Source organism: Macrotis lagotis, chromosome 2 (genome assembly GCF_037893015.1).
Source record: "Macrotis lagotis isolate mMagLag1 chromosome 2, bilby.v1.9.chrom.fasta, whole genome shotgun sequence".
Taxonomy (NCBI): domain Eukaryota; kingdom Metazoa; phylum Chordata; class Mammalia; order Peramelemorphia; family Peramelidae; genus Macrotis; species Macrotis lagotis.
In genome coordinates, this window is record NC_133659.1 from 202,962,164 (window position 1) to 202,980,745 (window position 18,582).

Sequence of the window (18,582 nt, forward strand, 5' to 3'; positions counted from 1 at the left end):
TTGATGCCTGGAATTGGGGTGGGGGTTCTCCTTTTTTGTCCTGAGTATAAGGAATGACTTTCTGGGAAGGGATATAAATTATTTAAACACAAAAGACATCAAAACATTTCTTTTCAATGTAAATAGTAGTTGTTTTTATATTATCATTTGCTTAAACAAGCAGTATAGAAGGGAATATGTACCCTAAGACATAAGTGAGTAAGAAAGCCTGAAAGCAATAATAATAGAATCCTGGGTCCTTTGCTTTTGCTATTGAAATAGAAAAGGTAGGTAGCAGACTACATCAATAAAACTTAGAAGCAGGGGCGGCTAGGTGGGGTAGTGGATAAAGCACCAGCCCTGGAGTCAGGAGCACCTGGGTTCAATCAAATCTGGTCTCAGACACTTAATAATGACCTAGCTGTGTGGCCTTGGGCAAGCCACTTAACCCCATCTGCCTTGCAAAAAAAAAAATCTTAAAAAAATACAAACTCAGTGCCTAAAACAATATGACTTCCTTCATCACTCTCACCTCCAATACTGATTAAAATATTATTAAATGATTACTATATTTATGATACTATTCTCAGAAACTGGCCTTATAAAGGACATTATATTAATGAACTTTCTCTTTTTTTAATTAATATTTTACTTGTTTTCCAATTGTATACAATAGTAGTTTCTACACATCAATTTCTGTAAGGCTTTGAATTTTATAATCTTTCCTCCACCCTCTCTTCCTTCACCCATCCCCCCACAGAAGGCAGTCTGGTAATCTTTACATTGTTTCCATGCTATATATTGATTGAAATTGAATGTATTGAAGAGAAAAAATATTAGGGATAGCAAAATCATGTAGTTCATTAGACTTTTTTGATAAAAAAAAAAATTTGGCCACTTTAATCCCATTTGCCTTGCAAAAAAAAAAAACTAAAAAAAAAGAATTTGAAGGTAATAATTGACTTTGATCTTTGTTTAAACTCCATAATTCTTTCTCTGGATACAAATGGTATTCTCTATCACAGGCACTATAAAGTTGTTCCTGATTATTGCACTGATGGAATAAGCAAGTCCAATAAGATTGATCATCATCCCCATGTTGCCTTTAGGATGTAAAATGTTCTTCTGGTTCTGCTCATCTGACTCATCATCAGTTCATTCACATCTTCCCAGGCTTCTCTGAATTCCCATTCTTCCTTATAAAATAATAGTGTTCCATAAGATACATATACCTCAATTTGTTCAGCCATTTCCCAATTGAAAGAAATTCACGACTTCCGGCCAAGATGGTAGAGAGAAGACAGGCACAGTTCTAAAGTCTCCTGATCTCTTCCCCATCTATCACATGAAACAAACCTCTTAAAAGAATTCCAAACCAGGAAACCCAGAAAGAAAAGCCAGGAGAGGAAAATCTACCTCAGGATTTGTCTCCAGCAGCAGCCTTGGCTGAGTACCCGGCAGGTGACTCTGAGCTCCGAGTGAAGATCAGCCCAGGATCAGCCAGATCAACAGCTGAATCAGAATCGGGAGTCTGAGGGCCCGAGAGCCGGACCTGCTGGATCAGCGGTGGGGCTGGACGAAGGGGTCTTGGGTCTGCGGGGAAGCAGAGGCGAGGGTGTTGGTGCTGTCCCCCTGGAGCTTGGGGAAGGGGCTGCGGGGAGAGGTCTGGTGCAGGAGAGCTGCGGACACTATCCCTGGGCTCCTCAGGTCTGAGAAACTCTGAGTCCACGCCTCCATTGCACAGAGGCCTCCTCCCAAACAAATGCAAACTAATTCTGCCTCAGGCCCAGGTGTGTGAGCAGAAGAACCAGCCCAGCTGAGGAATGACCTCAGGCCAAGATAAAGCCCACCATTGATTGAAGGCAAAAGAATTCAATAGTTCCAACTCCTCCCTTTGGGCAAAGGGAGAAGGCCTCCCAACCAAGGTCACAGACACCCCAGAGAGGACAACCAGCACCTCCTACTGTCCAGCCAGAGAAACTGCACTCAGTAAAGCCTTTAGCGATCCTGGAAGGGAAAGACCCCATCCCAGAGAGACCTGGAACCTCTGAGGAGAATACAATCTGGTCTCCAGCACAGAAAGACTTCCTTGAAGAAATAAAGAAGGAGCTTAAAAATTTGGGAGAGACAATACCTTGCAACAAGAAAAAAAACCTTAGAAAGTACAATTGGACAAACACAAAAGGAGAATAAATCTCTCAGATCCTCAAATGAGCAAATGCAAAAAAGAAATTAATTCTCTCAAAACCTCAATTGGTCAAATGGAAAGCTCTTTCAAAAGTAGAATTGACCAGTTGTAAAAGGAGTTGCAAAAGGTTAATGAAGAAAACTCCTCCCCCCAAAAAAGAACAGAGTCTACAGAAACTAATGACTCCATGAGACAGCAAGAGTCAGTTAAACAAAATCAAAAAATAGAAAAAACAGAAGCAAATGTAAAATACCTCATCAACAAAACTACTGACCTCGAGAATAGATCGAGGAGGGACAACCTGAAAATTATAGGACTTCCTGAAAACATTGAAGAGAAAAAAATCCTGGACTTAATATTACAGGATCTAGTGATGGAAAACTGCCATGATATCATGGAATCAGAGGGCAAAGTAGTTATTGAAAGAGTACATTCGATCCCCACCAGAAAAAGATCCTAAAATGAAAACACCAAGAAATGTTGTGGCCAAACTGCAGAACTATCAGATAAAAGAGAAAATCCTGCAAGCAGCCAGAAAGAAGCAATTTAAATATCAAGGAGCCACAGTAAGGATCATGCAGGACCTGGCTGCATCAACATTAAGGGATCGAAGGGCCAGGAACAAGATATTTTGAAGAGCACGGGAGCTTGGAATGCAGCCAAGAATCTACTTTCCTGCAAAGCTGAGTCTTCTGTTCCAGAGAAAAAGATGGACATTTAACAAGATGGAAGAGTTCCAAAAATTTCTGATGAAAAGACCAGAGCTAAAAAGAAAATTTGAATATCAAACAGGAGGTTCAAGGGACACATGAAAAGGTAAAAAAAAAAGGGGGGGTGGTAAAAGGAAAAAAATGCAATCCAGTAAGTTGAAACTGGCTATATTCCAGCATGGTTGGGGGGGTGGGAAGAGACTCTCATAAATCCTGAGAAATGTAACTCTTAACAGAGAGAATACACCTAGCCAGAAATGATGGACATCCATGACCTACCCATGAGACTGCTATCTAATGGGATGTAACTGGCTTTAACCCCACTTGGGAGAAAGACTCTAATAACTCTCAGGAATTTTGACTCTATCCAATAGAATATACTGAACTAGAAGGGACAGACACTCAGAATTTTCTATGACCTAGATAGAATGATCTAAAAAAAACCACTACCGCCCTAAAAAGGGGGACAGGAAAGAGACAGGAGGAGGGAGGGGATTGAATGGGGTAAATCTCATTACACTAAGAGGTACAAAAAAACCTATGGTAATAGTGGGGAAGACGGGAGCAGACGGGAGCAGAGGAGAAACACCTGAATCTTCTTCTCATCAGACTTGGCTTAAAGTCAACCTACACATACTCAGTTAACTTATAAAACATCTAACCTTTCAAGTATTAAAAGGGGAAAAGGGGAGGGGGGATGGAGAAAGGGAAGGGGAGTGGGGGAAATAAGGGGAAATAACAAAAGGAAGGGAAGGGAAAAGGGAAAAAGGGAAAGGGGAAAGAAAGGGGAGGGTGTGATATAGGAGGACAAACATACTGAAGGGGGTGGTATTCAAAAACAAAATACTGGGGAATATGGATAAAAGTGGGGGAAAGGGGGAAAAATACAAACAGAGGGAAGATAGCACAGAGGGCAATAAAGAATTAGTAATCATAACCTTGAATGTGAATGGGATGAACTCTCCCATAAAATGTAAGCAAATAGCAGAGCGGATTAAAAACCAGACTCCTACAATATGCTGCTTACAAGAAACTCATTTGAAGCAGAGAGATACATATAGAGTAAAGGTAAAAGGTTGGAGCAAAATATATTTTGCTTCAGCTGAAGTAAAAAAAGCAGGGGTTGCAATCCTTATCTCAGACAAAGCAGCAGCAAAAATAGTGTTAAAAGAGATAAGGAAGGAAACTATATCCTCCTAAAAGGTACCATAGACAATAAAGTCATTTTAATATTGAATATATATGCACCCAGTTGGACAGCATCCAAATTCTTAGAGGAGAAGCTGAAAGAATTACAGGAAGACATAGATAGCAAAACTCTACTAGTGGGAGACCTCAACCTCCCCCTATCAGATCTAGATAAATCAAATCATAAAACAAACAAGAAAGAAATTAGGGAGGTAAATAGATTGTTAGAAAAATTAGATATAGTAGATTTATGGAGGAAACTGAATGGGGATAGAAAGGAATATACCTTTTTCTTTGCAGTACATGGAACTTATAGAAAAATTGACCATGTACTAGGACATAAAAACCTAATGATCAACTGCAGAAAGGCAGAAATAGTGAATACATCTTTCTCAGATCACAATGCAATAAAAGTCATATGCAATACTGGGCCAAGGAGATATAGACCCAGAGCAAATTGGAAACTGAATAACCTCATTTTAAAAAATGAGTGGGCCAAAAAACAAATTATAGAAAGAATTAACCATTTTATCCTAGATAATGATAATAATGAAACAACATACCAAAACCTATGAGATTCATTCAAAGCAACTATCAGGGGATATATTATAGCTCTAAATGTTATATGAATAAATTGGAGAAAGAAGAAATCAATGAACTAAACATGCAACTAAAAAAATTAGAGAAAGAACAAATCAAAAATTCCCAAATACCAAATTAGAAATTTTAAAAATTAAAGGAGAAATTAATAAAATTGAAAGCAAAAAAACTATTGAACTAATAAATAAAACCAAAAGTTGGTATTATGAAAAAACCAATAAAATTGATAAACCTCTGGTCAATGTGATTAAAAAAAAGAAAGAAGAAAACCAAATTGCTAGTGTCATAAATGAAAAAGGTGAACTCACTACCAATGACAAGGAAATTAAAGTAATAATTCAAAATTATTTTTCCCAACTCTATGCCAATAAATTTGATAATCTAAGTGAAATGGATGAATATTTACAAAAATATAAGTTTCCCAGGTTAAATGAAGAAGAGATTAAATACCTAAACAACCCTATCTCAGAAAAAGAAATTCAACAAGCCATTATTGAACTCCCTAAAAAAAAATCTCCAGGGCCTGATGGATTCACAAGTGAATTCTACCAAACATTTAAGGAAGAATTGGTTCCAATACTATATAAACTCTTTGGGAAAATAGGGAAACATGGAACTCTGCCTAACTCTTTCTATGAAACCAATATGGTACTGTTACCTAAACCAGTAAGAGTTAAAACAGAGAAAGAAAATTATAGACCTATTTCCCTGATGAATATAGATGCAAAAATCCTAAATAAAATCTTAGCAAAACGACTACAACAAGTCATCACTAGGATAATACATTATGATCAAGTAGGATTTATTCCAGGAATGCAGGGTTGGTTCAATATTAGGAAAACTGTTAGTATACTCAATTATATCAATAACAAACCTATCAGAAATCATATGATAATATCAATAGATGCTGAAAAAGCTTTTGACAAAATACAGCATCCATTCCTATTAACAACACTAGAGAGTGTAGGAATAAATGGACTGTTCCTTAAAATAATTAGCAGTGTCTATCTGAAACCATCAACAAGCATTATATTCAATGGGGAGAGGCTAGAGGCATTCCCAATAAGATCAGGGGTCAAACAAGGGTGCCCATTATCACCACTACTATTCAATATTGTATTAGAAATGTTAGCATCAGCAATTAGAGAAGAAAAAGAAATTGAAGGAATTAGAATTAGGAAGGAAGAGACAAAACTCTCAGTCTTCGCAGATGACATGATGGTCTACCTAGAGAATCCCAAGAAATCATCTAAAAAACTACTGGAAACAATTAGCAATTTTAGCAAAGTTGCAGGTTATAAAATAAACCCCCATAAATCCTCAACTTTTCTATATATGTCTAGCAAGAAACAGCAGAAAAAGCTAGAAAGAGAAATCCCATTCAAAGTAACCTCAGACAATGTAAAATATTTGGGAGTCTATTTGCCAAGACAGACTCAGAATCTTTTTGAAAACAATTATAAACCACTTCTCACACAAATTAAATCAGATTTAAATAACTGGGCAAATATCAACGGCTCATGGATAGGGAGAACTAATATAATAAAAATGACAATTCTACCAAAACTAAACTATCTGTTTAGTGCCCTACCAATCAAAATTCCAAAAAATTACTGTAATGAGTTAGAAAAAATTGTAAGTAAATTCATATGGAGAAATAAAAAGTCAAAAATTGCCAGGAGCTTAATGAAAAAAATGCAAACCAAGGTGGCTTAGCACTACCTGATCTAAAATTATATTATAAAGCATCAGTCATCAAAACTGTTTGGTATTGGCTAAGAAATAGAGTGGTGGACCAGTGGAATAGACTAGGTGTAAAAGCAGGAGAGGAGTATAGTAATCTGCTGTTTGATAAATCCAAAGAGTCCAGCCACTGGGATAAAAACTCCCTCTTTGATTAAAAACTGCTGGGATAATTGGAAGTTAGTATGGAAGAAACTTAGATTAGACCAGCACCTCACACCCTTTACCAAGATAAGATCCAAATGGATGCAGGATTTAGACATAAAAAAACAATACTATAAGCAAATTAGAAGATCAAGGACTAGTCTACCTGTCAGATCTATGGAAAGGGAAACAGTTTATGACTAAGGAAGAGTTGGAGAACATCACTAAAAACCAATTAGATGATTTCGATTACATTAAATTAAAAAGCTTTTGCACAGATAAAACCAATGTAATCAAGATCAAAAGAAAAGTAGTAAATTGGGAAACAATCTTTACAATTAATGATTCTGACAAAGGACTCATTTCTAAAATATACAGAGAACTGAGTCATATTTTTAAAACAAAAAGCCATTCCCCAATTGACAAATGGTCAAAGGATATGCAAAGGCAATTTACAGATGAGGAGATCAAAGCAATCCATAGCCATATGAAAAAATGCTCTAAATCATTAATTATTAGAGAAATACAAATTAAAGCTTCTCTGAGGTACCACCTCACACCTCTCAGATTGGCCAGTATGACCAGGAAGGATAATGGTCATTGTTGGAAGGGATGTGGGAAATCTGGGACACTATTACACTGCTGGTGGAGCTGTGAACTCATCCAACCCTTCTGGAGAGCTATTTGGAACTATGCCCAAAGGGCAACAAAAATGTGCATACCCTTTGACCCAGCAATACCACTACTGGGTCTATACCCTGAAGAGATGATGAAAAAGGGTAAAAACATTACTTGTACAAAAATATTCATAGCAGCCCTGTTTGTGGTGGCAAAGAATTGGAAATCCAGTAAATGTCCTTCAATTGGGGAATGGCTTAGCAAACTGTGGTATATGTATATGTATGTCATGGAACACTATTGCTCTATTAGAAACCAGGGGGGACAGGATTTCAGGGAAACCTGGAGGGATTTGCATGAACTGATGCTGAGTGAGGTGAGCAGAACCAGAAAAACACTGTACACCCTAACAGCAACATGGGAGTGATGTTCAACCTTGAAGGACTTGCTCATTCCATCAGTGCAACAATTGGGAACAAGTTTGGGCTGTCTGCAAAGGAGAGTACCATCTGCATCCAGATAAGTAGCCGTGGAGTTTGAACAAAGTACAAGGACTATTCCCTTTAATTTGGAAAAAAAAAAAAACAGATATCTTATTGTCTGATCTGGTTACCTCTGAGAATTCTGTTCTCTTTAAGGATATGATTTCTCTCTCATCACACCCAATTTGGAGCAAGGTACAACATGGAAACAAAGTAAAGACTGAAGGAGTGCTATCTGTGGGGTGGGGGTGGGGGAGGGAAGCAAGATTGGGAGAAAATTGTAAAACTCAAATAATATCTTTAATAAAAAAATTTTAAAAGCATAAAAAAAAGAAATTCACTTGATTCCACAACAGCGCTGCTGTGAATATTTTTGTACAAGTGATGTGTTCACCCTTTTTCATGATCTCTTCAGGGTATAGACCCAGTAGTGGTATTGCTGGATCAAAGGGGGTATGTACATTTTTATTGCCTTTTGAGCATAATTCCAGATTGCTCTCCAGAAAGGATGGATGTGTATTAATGTCCCAGATTTCCCACATTCCTTTCAACATTGAACACTGTCCTTTCTGGTCATATTGGCCAGTCTGAAAGATGTAAGGTGGTACCTTAGAGCTGCTTTAATTTGCATTTCTCTAATCAGTAATGATTTAGAGCAATTTTTCATATGACTATGGATTGCTTTGATTTCTTCATCTGTAAATTGCTTTTGCATATACTTTGATCATTTGTAAATTGGGAAATGGGTTTTTTTTAATATATAAATTTGACTCACTTCTCTCTCTCTCTCCATATATATATATATATATATATATCTTAAGGTTTTTGCAAGGCAAATGGGGTTAAGTGGCTTGCTCAAGGCCACACAACTAGGTAATTATTAAGTGTCTGAGGCCGGATTTGAACTCAGGTACTCCTGACTCCAGGGCCAGTGCTCTATCCACCGAGCCACCTAGCCACCCCTGTTCTCTATATCTTTTAGAAGTGAGACCTTTGTCAGAAATACTAGTTGTAAAAATTGTTTCCCAATTTACTACATTTCTTTTGATCTTTGTTACAGTGGGGTTTTTTGTGCAAAAGCTTTTTAATTTAATGTAATCAAAATCATCTAAAAAGTTTTTAATGATGTTCTCCATCTCTTCCTTGGTCCTAAACTCCTTCCCTTTCCATAGATCTGACAAACAAACTATTTCTTAATCTCTGAGTTTGCTTATAATATTGTCTTTTATGTCTAAATCTGGTATCCATTTTGATCTTATCTTGGTATAGGGTGTGAGGTGTTGGTCTAATCCAAGTTTCTGCCATACTAACTTCCAATTTTCCCAACAGTTTTTATCGATGAGAGAGTTCTTATCCCAGAAGTTGAACTCTTTGGGCTTATCAAATAGCTGATTACTATAATTGTTTCCTGCTGTCACTTTTGCACCTAATCTATTCCACTCTATTCTTTTTTTTTGGTTTTTGCAAGGCCATGGGGTTAAGTGACTTGCCCAAGGTCACATAGCACCACTCTATTTCTTAACCAATACCAGACAGTTTTGATGACTGATGCTTTATAGTATAATTTTAGATCTGGTAAGGCTAAGCCATAATGAGTTTTCTAATAGCCAAAAATGATTCATACATGTAGTAGGAATCAAGAAATTTCTCTGATTAACTTGATAAACTTTTTGTTGTTGTTGTTAGGTTTTTGCAAGGCAAATGGGGTTAAGTGGCTTGCCCAAGGTCACAGAGCTAGGTAATTATTAAGTGTCTGAGACCGGATTTGAACTCAGGTACTCCTGACTCCAGGGCTGGTGCTTTATCCACTGCACCACCTAGCTGCCCCTAACTTGATAAACTTTTAAGAGTTTTTAAGTTGGGCTTTATTCAGACCAATATGGTGATTCAAGTCTTGAATACAACAAAATGAGACACAAAGAATTCTTACTAGTTAACAGAAGAAGATTTACTTGGCCATAGCATGAAAGGATATTACAGTAGTTATTGTTTATGTATCTTGAATATCTAACTTCAATACCAAATATCAGAGACACTTGATACAATTTTTTCCCCTATCTACTTCCCTTCTTATTCTGGGTCCATTGATTATGTCTGTGCAGAAGCTTTACAATTTCAAGTAATCAGATATTTTTTTATCTTCCAAAATTGCCTCTATTTCCTGATTGTTTAAGAATCTATCTTTTACCCAAGTTGTAGATCTATTTCCCTTTTAATTTTTTATATGTTGTTGTTGTTTGTCTTTTGTTTTGGAAGAAAGCCAATGATGTCTTTGTATTTAAGTAAGGCAGAATTGCTCAACATTGTCATCCTCATTCTCTCTTTTTAAAAAATTTTATTTATTTAAGGCAAAAGGGTTAAGTGACTCACCCAAGATCACACAACTAGGCAATTATTAAGTGTCTGGGGTTGAATTTGAACTCAGGTCCTCCTAACTCCAGGGCTGGTGCTCTAACCACTGTGCCACCTAGCTGCCTCCATCCTCGTTCTTTCTTCCAGTGATATCAGAGTCCAGGTCTAGACAAAAGGCAGGAAGACTGGCAATGACCTGGGATGCAGTGGATGACCTTGGCATCTTTGATGTCTGACCAAATTCTAAACTATTTATATTACCTTCAGCCACTTTGGGGGAGGGGGGTATGAGGAAAAGTCTTCACATGCTTGGAGTAGATTTCCTCCTAATTTACCCATGGACTTCAGGTGTGTTGTTTACCATCAATCTGGTTTAGCCAGTTACTGAGATGGTTTTTATGGGTATTGCCACTGTGCATACCAACAACTTCTTGGAGCTACAAGCGAGAGTTTAGTGATTGGCTGGACACCAAAGGTGGATGAACAGCCCTGAAAAGGGCTTGGCAAGCCATCACATCAGAGATATTAGTCATCCCTTAACAGCCCATATGCTCCAACTAAAATATATATATATATATATTATATATATATGTATATATATTCTTTAATCTATGGAATATAGTATAAGATACTGGTTAAACTTAATTTATACCAGGCTGTGTTCCGTTTTTTTCCAGTAGTTTTTGTCAGGTAAGAAGTTTTCTAGGTAATTTATATTTTCCACTTTGTCAAGTACTGGGTAAACTATTGTTTCTGAATCTCTCTTATCTTGTCTGTTCTTTCTATATTTTTTAAATTAAGGCCAAATATTTTGATGACTATTCCTTTATAATATAGTTTAAGGTTTGGAAGTGCTAATTAGTCCTTCATCTCTAATATCTTTTGTTTTTCAAAATTAATTTTGTTATTTCACCAAGTTCTATAAAGTAGGCCTTTGGTAATTTGAGTAGTATAGCATTAGAAGCCTAAATTAATTTTGGCATCATAGTCATTTTTATCATTCTGTTATAGCCTAGCCAGGGGCACTGGTTAGGTCCTCCAGATATTTAAGTTGTTCTTATTTCTTTAAGGAGCACTTTATAATTAAATCTATTCAAGTTTTTCATATGTTTTGGTTATTTGATCCCCAAGTATTTGATGCATTTTATAGGTATCTGGAATGGGATTTTCCTTTCTATTTTTTTGTTATCATTAAATAAAAATTCTGTTGTTTTTTTGAGGATTTTGTAGTCTGCAACTTTGCTGAAGCTATTATTTCAAAGCTTCCCGTATCTGATAGTTGATTTAGTTCAAAGCTGCCCTGTATCTGATAGTTGAATTAACTAAAGTGGTTGAATGGGAACTGAGGATTCCTTTTATATCTATGAAATACTACTCCAGTTAATTATGAGACAAAGAGTAGTTGACTTGGGACCTAACCCCGAGACCTGGAGTACATAGTTTGGGGGTGGGGAGGGATATTTTTGAGTCATAGTATACATACACAAATAACTATAGTACACAGGAAAGTGTAATAAGGACAAAAGAAAGAACCAAAGTGCTATGAAAAGTTTAACAAGAGACCGATAAGTTTTAGTTATGGGGTAGTAGTAAAGGTTTTTCAGGAAAAATTTTTCTGAAGTATTTGTCATCTAAATTAGGCTTTGAAGGAGGAGCTTTCATACAGGTAGGGGAATGAGAGATCTTTCAAGGAATGGGGAATGGATTAAGCAAAGGCAGGGATGAAAAAAAACAACAGGATAAAAAACCAGGAAGGAATAACAGTCCAATTTTATTAAAAGGAAGAACATATGAAAAGCATCAATACTAGTCAAGAATGCAGAGTTTGAAGTAAGATTGAATATCAGGCTCAAGAATTTATACTTTAAGAGGAGGCAAAGGTAAAGCACTAAAAGTTTTTAAGTGAATATAGCAGGTACTTACCATTTGTTGAACTGACATGGAATCAAATGACTTGGATTCAAAACAATTTTGGGCAAGTCCCAACAATTCTCTAGGCCTGTTTCTTGTGAACCCTAAAACTGTAATCCTTAAAACTATGAGGCTAAAATAAAACGACAGAAAATATAGATTAGTCATGAAGTTGTATTATCTAGGATTTATTATTTACCTGAGAGCTTGAGGAGCAAGCAAGAGGAGAGGGACAGAATATATGTAACAAGATTAGACAAAACTTTAAATTTCCTTGGAGATCATTCTATTATTTATAACCTAAAGAATCATTCTTCTAAAATGCTATCTTGCCAAAGGAAGACAACATTCTTTCATGAGTACCAGGAGGGCAGGACAAGTCTTTCTTTCTGGGTCCAAAGAAGGAGACATTCTATTCTTCACAATAGATAAGAAAAATCAACTTTTGACCAGGAATATAGTTGTGAAAAACTTATTATAATAATAATTATTATTATTATTGCTATAACATTTTGAAATTTCCCCCATTTTCATCAAAGATGATATCAGCTATAGATCAACTAAAGAAAAAAATGAGGGGCATATTGGAGGGAGAGATAGCACCTCTAGGAGACCTAGAGTAACTATAGCAACAAACATAAGGTCTGTCTATAAGGAGGAACATAAGGATGGATAACACATTTACAGAGTAAAGGGCAAATTACAAGATCAAAAAGGGGTAGTCCCCTTTGATTAAACAATCCCTACCAAAAAAAAAAGAAAATGAAAAGGGAGAAAGTAAATAACAATATAAACTTCTGGCCCATTACTTCTTTATTCTGAAGACATCTTGAAGCAAGACACGGGGAAATGGCCATGTTGGACTTGGAGATCCTGCCCTTTGGGACAGGAAATACTACTGCATAGAATGCCACCCAAGAGTACTGTCTGAGCCACTCCTTGGGGCTGCCCCTGTGGAATATGTATTGGAGAATACCTGGAGCCAGGTGCTAAACCATTCTCCAAGTTCCACTCTTTTCCACCTCACTCTGGAAATGTTTTTAAACAAGGTCTTTGAGAGTGGAGCTTTCTTTTTTTTTTCTCTCTTTTCTTCTTGACAGGATGCCCACTTTCTCTAAGTTAGATCCATGTACTCCCAGCCTATGCAACTGGAGCTATATGACCTCAACTCCATGTGGCAGGATTTATGATGATCTAAGCTTTTCTTTTCTCCTCTTCTAGGCTCCCTGCCATTTCTTTCTCTTTTCCTCTAAGTTCTTTCCTTTGTGGTTTCCAGGCTTGTAACTAAATTCTTTCCTAGGTCTATGTTGTTTCTGTGAACTTTGCAGGCTTGTAAAATAAAAATCCTGAGCTTTACAACTTCAAGACTAATCATAAGTTTTTCACTTCTAAGAACTCTCTTTATGGTGGTATCACTCATTTCCCTGTCATCAGTCTGATGTCTGGTATCTCTAGGAGTCCATCAATGAACAGGCTTTTCTAAGTACATTCAGGTTACTTGTAGATATTTTCCTTTCTCATAAAACTAATATCTAAATACAAAATTTATCAGGTCAAAACCTATGATTTGGAACTTCTTTTATTTTCCAATTGTCACAGAGACCTTAGTTACAAATAAAAAATTTTGTACTGATAACCTGACATAATTATAGGAATTTACCACAAGACCAAGGACATAAAGGAAAACTTTCTTGTTTCTTTAGATGTCAATTTCTAGGCAAGGTTATGTGGATGACCAAATGCCTTGAGCCAGATTTTAAATTTGCAGGTGAGACATTTACAAATATCATATTTGACAAACTGATTTAGTCCAATCTCAGAATTTGTTGAAAAATTGCTTTCCCAACTTCTCTCAAGGAGCCTGTCACACACAAATATCCATGAACTCCATTGGGTTGCCAGTCTCATACTCATTGGTCTGACAGACTCAGATAGAAGGCCAATTTTCAGTCTCTAATGAGATCTTTAATAGCAATTTCCTATATTCAGACAGAGATTTAGTTATAAACTTTATGGTCTAAAGGATCAGAATATGCCACTTGGTCATTATGATCTTACAATGGCAACAAAGATGTATGATCACAGAAAAACCTCACAACTCATCTATTGTTGCACATAAGGTCTATGTTTAAAAATGAACTATAAACTTGGCATTTAGAAGATAATCATGATTACCTCTAGAAGAAGGCTTTATAAAAATTTTTACAGTGGAATATATTCAATTGATAATCACATTTAAAAACAGATGTGTGTGTGTGTGTGTGTGTATGTGTGTTTGTATGATTGTTTTTAGAATCCTTTTTTTAACCAATTAGAAGATCTTAGGTAATTTAAAAAATTTCAACAGGTGTTGCTAATTTAAAATGTAACAAAACAGTCATAAGAACAAATCAGATTTCAAAGTAGAGTAATACATGAATTATTATATTTCACTAATCATAATGTTTCCATAAGAATAAGAAATCTTATTTTTTAGAATAGACAAAACAGCATGGTTTTTTAACCTTATAAATATGACTTTACATATTTTTTATTTTATAAGTTCTTCTACCCAAATATATTATTTCAAAAAGACAATGAAATTCTTCAGGAATTTGAATTTATATAGTTGTGATAAATTCAACACATTAACATAGTTCTTGCCTATGCCATGGAAATGGCAACAAATTCAAAAAACAGTAAAATCCTTTTACATAAAATAATCCTTAATTTGCAACCTTTAAAATATCATGTCAAACCCAAGTACCTCTCTATTATTTTGAATCCTATTTTTTAAAAACAATCTTTGTTTTATAAAAGTCTGAGTTTGTAGAAAGGAGGAAAAGGACAGCCTTCAAGTGAATGAGAAAAGAGAAAACTGTGCAGAATGACTTAAAAATGAAAGATTGTTTTTACTCCAGTTTGGACCAGGAAAAAAAAGGAACTTTCCCTCCTCAAAATCACAATTTCTGGTTTAACAATCCATAGCACCAAATTGTGGTTTTGAGAGAGAAATTCTAATTTTCTCACCATTTTACAGCTATAAAAAAAAATTATAGAAGTGAAATGTCAGGTGGCTAGAAATCACCTCCCTGGCAGGGGAGTATTAGTTAATAGCAGAGATAATAGTTTTAAGCAGAGAAACAAATAAACACAGGTACCTGAAGAGACATACATACAAATAAAATAGAGGGTTATCCAAACAAAGTCTCACATATTGGGGTGCCAAAGGCACAACTCCTAAAACTATTACAAACAAGATGGGACACCTGAGTCAAGTCTCTCATATACTGTCATGTACTGGAAAATCAAGAAGGGGTCCCTGGGGCCTAAGCCAGAGGAAATTTTCATCAAAAACAAGAATTTCATAACCAGGATGGGGGCCTAAGAGGCCTAAATCAGAAGAAATTCTCAGAGCTAAGAATTTCAATAACCAGAGGTAAAATCCAGAGAATATTTCAACTTCAAACAAAACAAAGGTTCAAAAAAGAGCAGTTGAATTGCAAAAGTAGGAGACTAACCTTATTTCAAGACCCGGTTTGGCTAGGCTCAAAATCAAGTTCTAGTTTTTGGGGTTTTTTTAGCCATCTCATATTCATCTTTGTTAAAAGATAATTTATCCTATTTCCAGGTGAAAATTGTCCAATCTCATATCTGTCAACTAAAATACTGGTTTGGAATAGAAAAGAGGTTTGAAAAGTTACAGACCTCTTTCCTTACAAGAAGTATGTCTGGTGGAGATTGAGATTTTGTCCCTCCTCAAAATTCCTGCCCATATTTGAGTCTCATGGTACAAAAACTGTGAACTCTAAAACTGTGAACCTTAAAAATATAGGGCTAAAATAAAATTACAGAAAATGTGTCTGGAGCAGTCTGGAACTGCATCCAAAGGGCAACAAAAATGTGCATACCCTTTGATCCAGCAATACAACTACTGGGTCTATACCCTGAAGAGATGATGAAAAAGGGTAAAAACATCACTTGTACTGAAGTACAATATCAATGTTTGTGAAATTCCTTTATAGAAAGGTGTCTCTGACATCCTTCTGGGCCCTGAGAAATTCCTTAGAAATATAACTTTGGCTAGGCACCTTTTGAGTCTGAAAATAATCTGACAGAGCCCAAATGCTTGACTCTGGGGGTCAAGGATATATATATAAATTTGGCTAAGATTTACAAAGCACCCTTGTTAGCCTAATTATCTTGGTGTATCTGTTAAATTCCAGGACTGCCTCCCCTTCCCCAGATGCAGCTGGAACCATAAGATAGTAAATTTCATTCCTTCAAGCTTGTGGGAAGCCCATGAATATGTGACTCCCTCTGTCTCTGGAAATATGTTCAGACATAACACAAAGACCTTGACCCTTTTCCTACTCTGTCTAGCCCCCATCTATACTGAGTCATATGTTTACATATATTTGTATTAGTATGACAAGACAATATATCTAACTGCTGTCTTTGCTTCTGTATCCTGCTTGCTCTCAGTACCCTCCCCTCAAAACACTATAAAAACCCTATCCCCTGAACACTCAGGTACTGATTTGGGTCCTCTTAATCCCCAGACAGTCCCAGAAATTAAAGATCTCCAAACTTATCAAATTCTGGTCTCCGTCTCGCTCTTTGGGTTCAACAGTACAAAAATATTCATAGCAGCCCTGTTTGTGGTGGCAAAGAATTGGAAATCAAGTAAATATGTCCTTCAACTGGGAAATGGCTTAGCAAACTGTAGTATATGTAAGTCCTGGAACACTATTGTTCTATTAGAAACCAGGAGGGATGGGAATTCAGGGAAGCCTGGAAGGATTTGCATGAACTGATGCTGAGTGAGATGAGCAGAACCAGAAAAACACTGTACATCCTAACAGCAACATGGGGGTGATGATCAACCTTGATGGCCTTGCTCATTCCATCAGTGCAACAATCAGGGACAATTTGGGGCTCTCTGCAATGGAGAATACCATCTATATCCAGAAAAAGAACTGTGGAGTTTGAGCAAAAACCAAGGACTAGTACCTTTAATAACATATCTTATTGTCTGATCTTGCTATCTCTTATACTTTGTTTCTTCCTTGAAGATATGATTTCTCTCTCATCACATTCAATTTGGATCAATGTATACCATGGAAACAATGTAAAGACTGGAAAATTGCCTGCTGTGGGGGGTGGGGGAGGGAAGTAATATTAGGGGAAAATTGTAAAACTCAAAATAAATAAAATCTTTAAAAAAGAAAAGAAAGAAAATATGTCTCTGGGATTTACCATTAACCTATAGGTGGAGGTCATTCTGGTAAATTAAGCTGTGGGACAGAAGATCCATAACAAAAATAGACAAAACCTTAAACTTCCCTGGAGATCATTCTATTAATTTGATATCAAACAGAAACATCCTTTAACAATGCTATCTTGTCTGATTGTCACATTCTTTCATGAGGAAGGCAGGTCAAGTACTCCTTTCAAAGTCCAAAGGAGGACACATTCCATTTCTTACAATAGCTAAGAAAAATCAACTTTTGCCTAGGAATATAGTTGAGAAAAACTTATAGTAATTATTATTATTATTATAGTTATTACACTTTGACATTCTTCATATGTAAAATGAAGGAGTTGGACTAGATGACTTTTCTTTTTTAAGTTTTCGCAAGGCAAATGGGGTTAAGTGGCTTGCCCCAGGCCACACAGCTAGGTAATTATTAAGTGTCTGAGACCAGATTTGAACCCAGGTACTCCAGACTCCAGGGCCGGTGCTTTATCTACTGCGCCACCTAGCCACCCTTAAGATCCTTTTCAATCTAAATCTATGATCATTTATGTTGCAGAAAGGAAACAGAAAAGAATAGTTAGGAAATTATTACAATAGTTAAAGAAGAAGGATGAGGATCTAAACTAGTGTACTTACAGTGAGAATGAAAAGAGTGGATTACAAAGCATTCATCTAGTGTGGAGTTAGAACATGGCACTTCTATGTCTCATACCTTGTGGTATTATTTATTAATTTGCATCATCTTATAAACAAACCCATTTAGGAAATAAACTATACTTTGATATTCTGGAGTGTGGAGAACATAAAGAAAAGGGAGGAGAGAGGGAATTGCGTTTTAGGAGGGAATGCAGTTAAAGTGGCAAAGGTGAATAAAGGGTGGGTAATACATTAGAAAGCATTTAGTCAAGAGTAGAGAAGCATACATTAAGTTCCAAACATGCCAACAATGCCAGGCTCTGAGGGTACAAAGACAAAAGTGAATTCCCTTGAAGGAACTTATATTTTAAGTATGTGTGAACCAACAGCTACAACTGATTATAATAATGCTTATAAATAGAATATATTCATATTTCCTTCTACTTTTTATTCTTTTGACTTTCATTTTTTCTTGATGTCTCATGGAATAATATGCTTACATTTACCCAATTCTCATTTTTAAGGACTCATTTTCTATTTGGTCAATTCTGGGTTTTGTTGTGTTTTTGGTTTTTTGCTTTCTTGGCCGAGTTTTACTTAATTTTTTTTTTTTGATTTTTAAAAAAAAATTTGGGATGGTATTTTATTTTTTCTAAATACCTGTAAAACTAATTTTCAATATTCATCCTTTGTAAACTTCCACATTTTTCTGTCTCTCTTCCTCCCCCCCCCCATGATAGCAAATAATCTGATATAGGTTATACATGTACAATCATGTTGAACACATTTCCA